At 39.2% G+C, this 12,710-nt stretch overlaps 1 long non-coding RNA gene across 2 annotated transcripts in view; it reads right to left on the reverse strand.

Moving 5' to 3' along the window:
* The window catches only part of LOC140330544 (uncharacterized), a 66,075-nt gene that overhangs the window by 25,038 nt on the left and 28,327 nt on the right, over positions 1-12,710 (reverse strand). For both annotated transcript variants that reach the window (XR_011920758.1, XR_011920757.1), the window contains exon 3: positions 11,629-11,941. This is a non-coding gene — a long non-coding RNA (uncharacterized lncRNA). The remainder of the gene's footprint in view (positions 1-11,628; positions 11,942-12,710) is intronic.

A 12,710-nucleotide genomic window follows, 5' to 3' on the forward strand; every position in this document is an offset into this window, starting at 1 on the left:
GAAGAGCCACCAGAGAATGTATGGTGGACAGTGGGGAAGAGCCACTAGAGAATTTATGCTGGGCAGTGGTTGAAGAGCCACCAGAGAATGTATGGTGGACAGTGGGGAACAGTCACTAAAGAATTTATGGTGGACAGTGGGGAAGAGCCACTAGAGGATGTATGGTGGACAGTGGGGGAGGAGCCACCAGAAAATGTATGGTGGACAGCGGGTGAGGAGCCACCAGAAAATGTATGGTGGACAGTGGGGGAAGAGCCACCAAAGAATGTATGGTGGACAGTGGGGAAGAGCCACTAGAGAATTTATGGTGGACAGTGGGGAAGAGCCACTAGAGAATTCATGGTGGACAGTGGGAGAAGAGCCACTAGAGAATGTATGGTGGGTAGTGGGGAAAAAAGCTAATAGAGAATGTATGGTGGACAGTGGGGGAAGAGCCAGCAGAGAACGTATGGTGGACAGTGGGGAAGAGCCACCAGAGAATTTATGGTGGACAGTGGGGAAGAGCCACTAGAGAATTTTTGCTGGGCAGTGGTTGAAGAACCACCATAGAATGTATGGTGGACAGTGGGGAACAGTCACTAAAGAATTTAAGGTGGACAGTGGGGGAAGAGCCACTAGAGAATGTATGGTGGATAGTGGGGAAAAAGCTACTAGAAGATGTATGGTGGACAGTGGTGGAAGAGCCACCAGAGAACGTATGGTGGACATTGTAGAAAGAGTTGCCATAAAAATAATGTAGTGAACAAGAGCTGGTAAGAAGGTATAGTAGGCAGGGAAAATAGGGCAATGGGGAAAGAGCTACTGTAGAATAAATGGTGGAAGTAGGGGAAAAGATGTTTGAGAGTGTAGGGTGGACAGTGGAAAAAGAGCTACTAGAAAATATAGTGGGGAGAGTGGGGAAGACCTACCAGAGAATGCATGGTGAAAAGAAACTCAGAAAGGGTAGTGTGGGCAGTAAAGGAAGATTTGCCAGAAAATAGTGTGGGCAGTGAAGAAAGAGCTGCCTAAGAGCCTAAGAAGGTCGTATAGGCAGGGAAGATAAAGCTACCAGACAATGGGGCAAGAGCTTCCAGGGAATGTATGGTGGACAGTGGGGAAAGAGCTACCAATGAAAGTAGTGTGAGCAATGAAGTTAGAAATACCAGAGAAAATAGTGTGAACGGTGTGGGAAAATCTATCAGAGATTGTATGGTGGACAGTGGAGGACAAGCAACCCAGGGAAGGTAGTGTGGGCACAAGAGAAAGGAGTGTGGGCACCAGGGAAGGGATTGACATCCTAGCATGGACAGTGGGCAGAGCTGCCATGTAATGTAATATAGACAGTTGGGGAAAGCTACAAAAGAAAAGAGTGAGGGGGTGGGCAAAGCTATCATGGAATGTAGTATGTACAGTGAGCAGAGTTGCCATAAAGTGTAATGTGGACAGTGGGAAGAACTGCTAGACAATGTAGTGCGGTTAGTTGGCAGAGCTGCCATAAAATGTAGCACAGACAGTGAATATAGCTGCCATAGAAAGTATTGTGAACAATAGGGAGAGATGCCATAGAATGTAGTTAAGACATTGACAGTAAAGCTTCCAGAGTTAAAATAAATAATCCATAAGTCTGAATCCTTCTATTTTATATTAAATACAAATATAAGGTATTAATAACTGTTTTTCAACTATTACCTATTGTAAGCATTTATTCCACTTCAATAAATACTGAATGTTTTTATATTAAAGCAACTCTATCACTGAAAACAATGTTAAATATAAAGATCTTCCTACAAAAAAATATTGAATATTCACCTACGCTGCCATGAAAGAATCTACAAAATAAGCACTGGACTATTACCAGAGAACAAGTTCTTCCTGTACATTCACTATAATTTCCCTTTAAAAATATTATGCGAATATAACATCAACAGTGTATCATTAAATGTGCTGGAGAAAAGATGTTCTTCCTTTAAAGTATGAATATTTGTTTTCCTAGCACTTAACTTCCTGATAGTAAGAGGATTAGATACATCATATTTCAGGAAATTGTCATGTCTGTGGTTTATGGAGTACTTGGCATAATACTTCCGAATTATGGTTTATTATGGTCTATGTCACTGGTTACAATACAAATGTATATGTATCATTAGATAACAGTTGGAAATCTTGTTGCACAGGTTATATAAATGGATTTGACTTTTGAATTTAACTTGAAGTCCTGGCACAGCAAAGCTCAGCCTGGAGGAGGTCGAAGCCGCACAAGAAGCTAGTCAGAGCAAGTGTTGATAAAAAGCATGGCAACGCGAGAAAAAAAAGTGACAGAGAGATATGCTTATTATTCTGCGTTCTACGTGTAGTATGTAACACATCAAAGGCAGATTTATTTTTTTTAAATCTGTATTCCATATTCTTTCATAAAAATATTATCGGATAACCCTGCTTATTCAGGAACATCATTACATACAGGTACAAATGCCCGGTCTAAACACCCAATTGTCTTCCCACATAATCATCTTTTATCATGTGCTGCCAGTGTGCAGACTTGCTCACCGTCATTTTGCAGACATGTGCTGTCATTGCCAGAATCTGGAAACTCATCCTAAGCAAGAATTTGGCAGTTGTATGGCTGAAAGCATCGAAACAGGAAAAAGCCAAAACGTGGCAATTGTTTATGAGACACAGTACCTGGGTCCCATTTATAACAAAAAGCAGATATCTCTGTCCACTATCCATTAAAGTCCACAGGACTACAAAACATGTCCTACATTTTGCAGCCCACTCATAAAATGCAGTATTAAGGAATAAGGCAGCAGAGAGAACTCTTTAATTGACGAAATGTTGGTAAGATGACATTAAAGTGGATCTAAAGTTCCGCTTTTTAGTATGTATGACCAGGCAGGTCATTGTTGCAGAAAGGGACAGGTGATGTTCCTTTTGCAATTATGCAACTTACCTGCCTGATCACCCTGGGTTTCCTAGCTTGCACAGGGTCAGCTTTAGTACCCAGAGAATATGGGCATTCCTGGCTTTCCTTACAAGTGCCAGGTTGACGTATAATTACATCATTCTTGCACAGCCAATCAAGATGGCTGAAGGTCATCCGGAATAGGAGTTAGCGAACTATGATGGAAAGTTGGCTGGGTTTACAGTGGTTTCCTTCTAGATTTGTTTGAACTGGTGATATAGCCATATCATCTATATAAGCCATTAGACCCATTATGCCTCATTCTACCAGTATATATATCTAGTTTAAGCCTGGTAAAATGTAACACCTTTGTTAGGATGTTAGGTGTTAAAAGAGCTTGGCATCACTTTCAGTGTCATTCTAAAATATAGAATGCTGGTCATGGTTAGCCTGTAGCCTACACTGCTAATATTGTTTTTGGCATTTTGGCAACATGCAAAAACTAATAAAAGGAGCCTTCAGGCTGAATGCCACTTGGCCTTTAAAAATAAGTATTGTGTGCCCACCTCCCAAATAGGGTAAATGTTTGTTTGGTGTAATGACATTTTAATGTAATACAATATTTGTATAGTTCCCTACTTTCCTGATATGGGGAAGTGCCCCCCTCACCTTGCTCTACTACTAAAATATAGACAGACTCGGTGGAAAAACTGTTAGATCAGGTACTCCCAGGTGCATAGAAGAACACACCACAAATAATCACATTTGCACATGGCTGCAGGGCTACAGAAACCACGTGGCTAAAAGAAACTTCCCCCATCTACTAGATTGTAAGCTCTTAGGGGCAGGGTCCTCTCCTCCTGTGTCACTGTCTGTATTCGTTTGTTAGTTGCAACCCCTATTTAATGTACAGTGCTGCATAATATGTTGGCGCTATATAAATCCTGTTTATTATAATTAATAATAATAATAACTTTTAAGATACGTGTATTGGGATCTGCAGCAGCCATGTTCCCAATTGCAGCTGAGCCAAAGAAAGAACATTGTGGCTCAATGCAGGTCTTGAGCTTAAATTCTTCACGTGTAATGTCGGACTGCTGATCCTACATTGAATATGATGAGGGCAGCTGAATAATTGGAATACATGAGCAGCTTTAGGGAACTAGTCAGCCAGGGAAAACAAGGTCTGTGAGAGTATGGAACAAAGTAAATATTGCTCTTCTTTGCACCCCCAAACTAAAGGAACATGAAAACCTTAATATCGAGAGGGAGCTACATAATGCTTACTTGTAAGTCTGTCCAGAGTTCAATTTTAAAAAATTGCAAATCCAAAATGCTTTAAAAACATCATAGAAAGTACCAAGACTGTAACTCCCCCCCTCAAGTCTTCTATGCCCTAGAAAGCGTATGATGGACTAATAAACTATAACATATTTATTGATATTTACCACTCTGGAATGCTTTCAATTTTAAAAAATAAGGCTACAAGGAAAAATGCCAGTGAGGAGTGTGACATGCTTATTGTAGCATCCAATAACTAAGGAACCCAAACATTACAAATCTGAGTCCATGACTTTAAAATAGGAGTCTTTGGAATTACGGCTTAAATAGCAAGGTGATTTTATGCAGATATAAATGGCTGGGCAGATTGCCAAATAGGAAGAAATGTGAATCTAAGCCTGGCTGTGCAGTAATACGTTATGATAGGTTTACTTAGAAGATTATGGAATGTGTTTATTAAGTTTAGTTTAGATTGCAAACTTAAATATCAGTTTTTCATACAGAGAGCCAATTGTTCCCCTGCAGGTCATATAGACACAGGTGTGGTAAATGGCTGGTAAACACACAATTTGGCTTGCATGCAAGAGCTACTAATATAACTGATGGATTTTGCAGATAGAGTTGGGGAACGCACACGCTACTTTGCAGAATGTAGCCGGTTGCATAAACTACAGATTACCTGAGCATGTGCTTAAAAATATCTAAAGACAAACTTATTTTTTAGGGTGTAAATAGAGCAAACAATGCTGGAAAACCCCATGTTTTTGTTGTCCCACCTGTGTCCCTTTGGGTACATTGTCTTTCACTTCCTATCTCAAAAACACAAAAAATCCCCTACCAAAACTAGTAAAAACATTGTAAATGCAATGCAACCCCATGTATAAAATATTATATCTATAGAGAGAAGAAATCACACCCTAATATAACACCAAAATGGTAACATGGCTGAACCAAGGGTAAAAGTCAAAACTGACCGCACAAGGAACTACATGGATGTCTAGAGGTTAGCACCAAGGGTCAGCTGAAGATCATCAACACCAATACAGGTATTTGTAGCTGGAAAAGCAATGGTTTGGACAGGAAGCAAAAAAGTCAACCAGAGTAAAGCCTAGAACAGCAAAAGAGGGATGGAGCAACCATACCCCTGCAGAGTCACAATGAGAAAGCTCTATAGTAAACACAGATGAACACTGGTCTAAATCAGCCAATTACTATGTGCTGCACAAGCCTCATGAATTAAATAAAAACCTTTATCTTTTCTAACTGAGCCAAATCCTTTTTCACTTATGTCTCACATACTTCCTCTCCCAGACACTGCAGACCATAGTGGGAGGGTGTCAGAAGCAGAGGCGGGGTTGTCAATCCAGAAAGCAATGGCCATGACTGGGCGTGTCCAAGTGCTGATTGACAAGCAACAGGCTAATAGCCCCTCCTCCTGCAACACTTTGTATCCCACTATAGGCATGGACTACATAAGAGTGGCAACTTTGCTCTAAATTCAAATGATTCAGGATTGTTGTTACACTGCCAAAGCCAAGCTGAATTTATTAGAAGAATCAACAATTTCAATAATAAAAATCTTTTCCTTCTATTAATCCATCTTTCATTTCCTGCATAATTGTTACATATGCAGTAGCAGTGATGACGATCTCTGAATGCGTTTTTTGCACAGCACATGTGACATTTGGCATCACCTTATCCTTTGGAAAGTGAGGTCAGGTTAAGCTGTAGATAGGCAGGCAGTAGATATTACAGAAAACAAATAAAGAGCCATAGGTTAATGTATATATATATATATTATTTGCAGAAGCTATCCTTTCCTGTAAATAGCTTCCACATAATCACTGCCATTTAGGATTACTGTTCCCTTAATGGAAAACTGTATAAAAAGCAGCACAAGACAGAGATTTAAGATCAGTTATTAGCAGCATTGTACAGCAGTGTCCTTGCATCATATAATTACGAAGACCAATGGCCCATTTTGAAGGAAGAGTAAAAGAGAAACATTTCTATCCATAAAGATGTTCCAGTGTTTTAAATATTTAAAGCTATAGTAAAAGAGATGAAGCTGATATATGGGGATTATATGGTCTTTGATAGGGAAATGTGGCTTTAAAGAATTGGCCTAATATAGGGTCAACATATTTTACATTATGGCCCCATAGCGGTAATACGGTAATAACAAAATTAAAATTTGAATTATTAAAAATTGATAATGCCGTATTATTAAATTAAGTGTTTAGATTTCTTTCAGTATCAGTAAGTCTTGCTTCTTTTATTCTATGTGTATGCGAACTCCAGACAACTCTAGTTTGGAATAGAATAGGCAAAGATTAAACAAGCTGTCCACCCTAGGTCCATATGATTCCCTCATACTTTATAGGTCTGGTTTATGAAAGCAATCTAAGGCTGGAGAGAATACACTTTCAGAAGTGAAGCTGGGTGATACAGAAAACATGAAATTGATTTTTAAAAATCATTTGCTAGCAAATGTTTTGAATCCTGGACCAGATTCATTCCAGGTTTGCTGGATCACCCAGCTTCACTTCTGAAAGTGTATTCTCTCCAGCCCTGGAGAGCTTTAATAAATCAGGGTCTATATCTTTGTTTTTCCAGGACAGAGGGAATTAGGGGTCATTGAGGACAGAAGGAGTATGAAAGGGTTAGGATTTTTATTCTTAAAAGCCTCTGTCCCCATTCAGTTCTTATTTACTTCCTTGAGTTGACAGCCATGTGTCTCTTGCCAGTGGCTCCTCTAAAATTGAGAAATGTTGATCTTCTCCCGTATGTGTACTAACAGATTCCCTCCCTGTGACATTATTATGTTGCTGCAGTTCAGTCCCCTATGAAGACCCTGCTACTGGGTAGCCAACGTGTCCAGATTACTCAGACAGGGACATGAATATCTGAAGAAGGATCCTACCATTCTACTGCAAGACAAAAGAAGATTTTTTTGGATTGGGATTGTGGCACATGACTGTGGATTTAGTAATTCTGTTTTAGATTTTTTTATTACATGGTATGATCCATGCCATTTGAGGTTGTGATAAGGCTCCAATGGCAAGAATAAAACCACTTTCTACTTTAGAAAGAGATGAAATCACCTTAAACCTGTGCTTTGACCACCACCCTACCTGACCACCAAGTAATTAAAAAAAATCTTAAACACAGAAATATTTAATTGTCCTGTGACACAATCCCAAGTCTTGTCTTGTCTTGCAGATGCGTGGCAGGATCATTCTGCAGGTGCCTATGTCCCTGCCTGGGTAAGTTGGACACAATTGGGGTCATCTCAGGGTGCAAAACTGCAGCAGCAAGGGGACCGGCTGCTACACAGAATTGGATCACCATTCCACACTTTCAGAACAGCCACTGGCAAAAGACAAATGGCTGCCAACTGAGAGCAGCAAATACAAACTAAATAGAGGGGGAAGGTAAACGAAAGGGGGGTTTAACCCTTTCAGGTTCCATCCCAAAAAAGTTTTAAGTAAAGTTTGGCTTTAACTTTTATATTTCAATCTTTTTTTAGGACATTTAAAAGATATAAAATAAATAAAGAAAACAGCAAACTACTAGATTGTAAGCTCTTCGGGGCAGGGTCCTCTGCTTCTGTATCACTGTCTGTGTTAGTCTGTCATTGCAACCCCTCTTTAATGTACAGCGCTGCGTAATATGTTGGCGCTATATAAATCCTGTATAATAATATTAATATTAATAACAAAATAGAAATTACAAAAGGCAAAGGTGCCATTATACCAACAACTGGGGAACCAAAAATTGGGCCTGATTAAAGCTCTCCAAGACTGGAAAAAATAGACTGGGATATGGGGGAACCTGGGTAATCCAGTAAACTTGCAATGGATTTCTTGAAAATAATTTGCTATTAGTTGGCAAACATTATCAAGTCCTGGACCAGATCTATTCCAGGTTTCCTACATCACCCAAGTTCTCCCATGTTAAACTATTTATATCATCTGAGTAGGTATATGTTTGCCTGGAGTTTAGCATAACATGGGGTTTAGAATTAATATATGGGAGTGTTTGTAGCATAAACTAAGAGCTAAAATTATGCATTAAGTGGACATTTTACACATTGTAAAGGAGCTCTACTTCAACGAACCATGACAAATAAGTAGGGCAAATTTAAAATTGAACCAAACAGCTAAAAGGAAATGTAAATAATTGTTAAATAGTACAGTTTACTTTTGCTTGAAGCAGCTTTGGAACAATACATCAGGTTGGTAATGTACACAACTAAAAATGCTGCTTGGCTGGCCTGGAGTTCCCCAGCAATGTCACCACATGATTGAAGTCCATTGAAGCCTGGAGTCAGACTGGCTGTGCTCACTGTATAGGAGGATAGGTGAAAAGCTTATGTGCATCAATTCTGATTAATATGGCTGACTGATGGTTGGTGTTACCTGATCAAACAAGCTTTGTGAAGCAAGGTCATAGACATAGTGAATGCGAAATAAGCTGTAAGGAAAGGCTGTAAGATAAACACTCATAAACCTAGAATCAATTATCAATAAAAATTGTCAACTATGTTAATTCCATAAAAAAAAGAACTAGTAAAACATAAATGGTCAAAGTGTTTTATGAAAGTTATTTGCATGAAATGAATATTCAAAACTGACCTGACCAGGTTAAAGAAATATTATGTTGTCTTTACTTTATGTTTTTTAGTGTACTGTAATAGAAGTTTTGTATTTAGAGCAGATCTTAAGGGATACAAACTAAAAAAAAAAGTAATAATAAAAAATATAAAAGGCCCTGGGTTGTAGGTCTTCTTCTGCTCTGTAATATTGGAGGTCATGGTCCCCCATTCCCATGTTGTTCTTGGAGACACAGACACCACTGGATGTCGGGAAAAGCTCATCACTACTTCCTCAAAGGGTTCTAACGTCTTCAGGAGTGACGTCAAAGGATAAGAAACAAAAGCAGACCACTGCACAGACAACATAATGGAGAGCAGCTTCTGACCACCAATTACAACTACTGAAAGTGGCAACGTGAAGGATCAAATGACAGGAGAATTAGATATTTTGTTCTGAATTTAAGAGGTCTAAAATAACATAATGTAGGTGTGGGTTATGCAAACACATCATGATTAAGAATTGTGTTTTTAGTATATCTTCAAGATAATTTTATACATAATACACTAAGAAAGTAATACATCTGTTATGCTGGCCATAGATCTGCAATTGTCACCCAAGAAGGACTGTCATGGCGAAATCCACCAATCCATTGGAGCATCTGAAAACTCTTAGGAACTCGAAGGCTTTGACAGTTTAGAAAATATTTGCGGTCATTACAAAGTGCTTCTAATATTGCAGATGCTCATTATTCCCCCACCATCTTCCCACCCAGGGAATCTCTATGCAGCCCAATACTTAGTCATCTAATTGTCCAACTGGGCCATCAAATTAGCGGTGGTATTGAATCATGCCAGCAATATATATTTCTTTTTTAATATTGGCAACTGCATGCATGAGTTAATTTTATAAGAGCTACTGAGGACAGATAGAGTTTTATGTTTACACAGCTTGATATACAAACACCGGAGGAAAAGCAATAAAAATATTTTTGCAATACAACAGTCACACACAAACTGACCGTAAATCAAACCAGCACAGTAGACAACCCATTAGTGTAATACATTCACAACAATGTACAGTTATGGAAAACATAAAGTAGAAAAGGTAGTTGAGTAGGGAACTATATAGATGGTGAGTCTGAACTTCAAGCGATAAGGGGATGAGCACTGATGTGTATGTATGATAGTGAAGGCTTAAAGATGGCATGAGAGACAGTGACACGCTAAGGAGTTGATCATGGCAGATATGACCTAAAGCTCAGAAATGTGACATCTACAGAACAAGAGTGTGATATGAGTATACGTCACATGAGTTATCTATCAGACATTACTTATTTTACCAACACAGTTCTACTATCTATGTTTCACTTAAATCTCATCTCAGAGCAGATTTGGACCATGGAGCACTGGAAGAAGCTGGGCAAGTCTGCTTAATCACATTATCCATAAGACCATGTGGATGTACATCAATGACTTAGAAAGAGATGACAGCACTATGGGAAGAAGGCCAGTTGGCGGAGGCAGTGTAACCGTTTTGCTGCCAATCAAAGCTTTATAAAAGGTTGAAACAAGCTCACTGCTGCAACAATAGCCACAAGCTTGATTAGCAGGCTCCTGGCAAACTAAAAATTATCTGAGCAGCTGTAGAGCCGCCTAATCACTTTTAAGGGACTCAGTATAGGAAGAAGGCAGACCGGCAGAGGTGTGCTCAGTGTGACATTAAAATTTTCTCCAATTTTCACACCCGACCCTAATCGGACCCCCTATTTTAATAGTCAGGTGCCTATTAAAATGGTGATCCGATTAGGGTCGGGTGTGAAAATTGAAGGAAATTTTAATGTCACACTGAGCATTTAATGACACACTGAGCACACCTCTATCCTCTATCCACTATCATCACCTAAACATAATACTACTAGGGATGAGCGAGCAGGATTTTTAAACTCGATTGCAGCAAATTTGGCCATTATTGCTTAACGAAATTGTAAGCAAGAATGGTCAGTGTAGATTTGCAGATCGATATCAAATTTTCCCTTAGAAAAAAAAAAAAAAAGGCCCGCGGGCTGTGCTGATCAATGAATGATCATCATTGATCAGCTCAGTGTGCGATCCCCGGCACTAGAGATTGATGGAGACAAGTCTCCCCATTGGAAAGCTCTAGTGCTCTCTGACTGGCTGAGGATCAGAGAGGAAAATCCTGATGATGCTTGAGAAATTTTCCTTTCCTCAGCCAATCAGAGAGCCCTAGAGGGTATTTAACCTCTAGTGCCAGGGATCGCGCGCTGAGTTTATCAATGAATGCAGCTGTGGCCCATCGCGGACCCATTGGAAGTTTGAGGAAATTTTCACGAGAATGCCAGAGGCATTCTCACTCATCCCTAAATACTACTTTGCTGAGATCTGAACTACCAATGTCTCATTTTGAAAGATGGAGCTGAATGCTCCCTGAATCCCTGGATATGTAAGGACAGCATTAGATACTGGGTCTGATTTATCACCGCTTTCCAAGACTGGAGAAGATAGACTATCATGGGTGAATTGGGTGATTCAGCAAACCTGAAATGAATTTGATGCAGGACTGAAAACTTTAAAAAAATAATAGATATATTTTCTGGTAAAAAAAAAAATTGAATTAAAATCTTCCCCAGCAAAAAAAGAAATCCCCAGGTATTTTACCTTTATCTCTATCAAAAGCTAAAAAAAATAGTTTTGCCTATACAGTATTTACACATATGTTGTTGATGTGGAGGGCAGGGGCCCGTTCTTAGCTGCTACAACCCCTCTGTTCCTGCTCCACAGTGCTGTGCCATAGCGCTGTCAGAATCCCAAATTATCTCTTGTAGAACTTGACATTTTATTGAAGTCCTACCTTTCAGCCATCTCCACAATTCCCGGCTCTGCTTGCCTGGAATGACATTACATAGTCTAGAAAGCATCACGAATCACAGAATATTTTGATGATCTCCCCTTGAAACGTGGCCATCTCTGCAGTAATATGATGTTGTCAGATTGCCTGTGAAATTTACAATGCCACTGACAGCACAAAACCTTAAATATGCCATTTTTTACATTCGGAAGTCACTGATTTATAGAACTCAACACCATATCTTGAAGGCGATCTTGTAATTTGTTCCTTTCCTGTAAGCATGTGCTGTTTCTGCCAATATGTACTGAAGTCCCCTCTGCAAAACATAAACATGAATAATGTTACTATTGTTAGTCAAGTATCCCCAATGTAAATATAATCCTATTCACCTGGATTAAATTTGACACCAAGACAGGAAGTGTACAGTTAGGTGCTACAATTTAAAGGGACAGCTTGGAAAAAAAGACTTTATAGACTTTGACTACTGTTTGTAACATTAATGTGGAACTATAGCTCTGCAAAAAAAAAAATTAAAAAAATTGGCGACCAGGCAGGTTTGTTATTGCAGAAGGGACAGGCAAAAAAAAAAAACTAACTTACTTGTCTGATTGATGTCTGAAGCTTTGCACAGGTCAATATACTATTCCAGGTATTTGCTGGGCATGGGCAAGAGTTACATCATCACAACCAATCAAGATTGCCTAGATCTGACTCTAGGTCAAGATGGTGGCACCCACACCAGGATAGATAATCCTACAAGATAATGCAATTTACAAAATGCGATCAGGCAGGTAATGGTATTTTCAGAAGGGACATCACCTGACTCTTTTGCAATAAAGGCCCTGTCTGGATGCAGTTTTGAATGTAAGGGTTTAGTTCAGCAAATGCACCATGCCATGTATTGATATGCATTAGACAAAGGGAGCCAATTCATTTTAAAAGAGAAACAAATGCACAAGAAAAAAACAAACAAAAAAAACACATGCATTATTTTTTCTGATGCAGTGCACCAATGTTATTATATAATGTGACAGGTTTCTCAAACTCAAACTGGATAAAACAAAACTCATCACCCCCCCCCCCCC

This window comes from Pyxicephalus adspersus, chromosome 5 (assembly GCF_032062135.1).
Source record: "Pyxicephalus adspersus chromosome 5, UCB_Pads_2.0, whole genome shotgun sequence".
NCBI classification, from domain to species: Eukaryota; Metazoa; Chordata; class Amphibia; order Anura; family Pyxicephalidae; genus Pyxicephalus; species Pyxicephalus adspersus.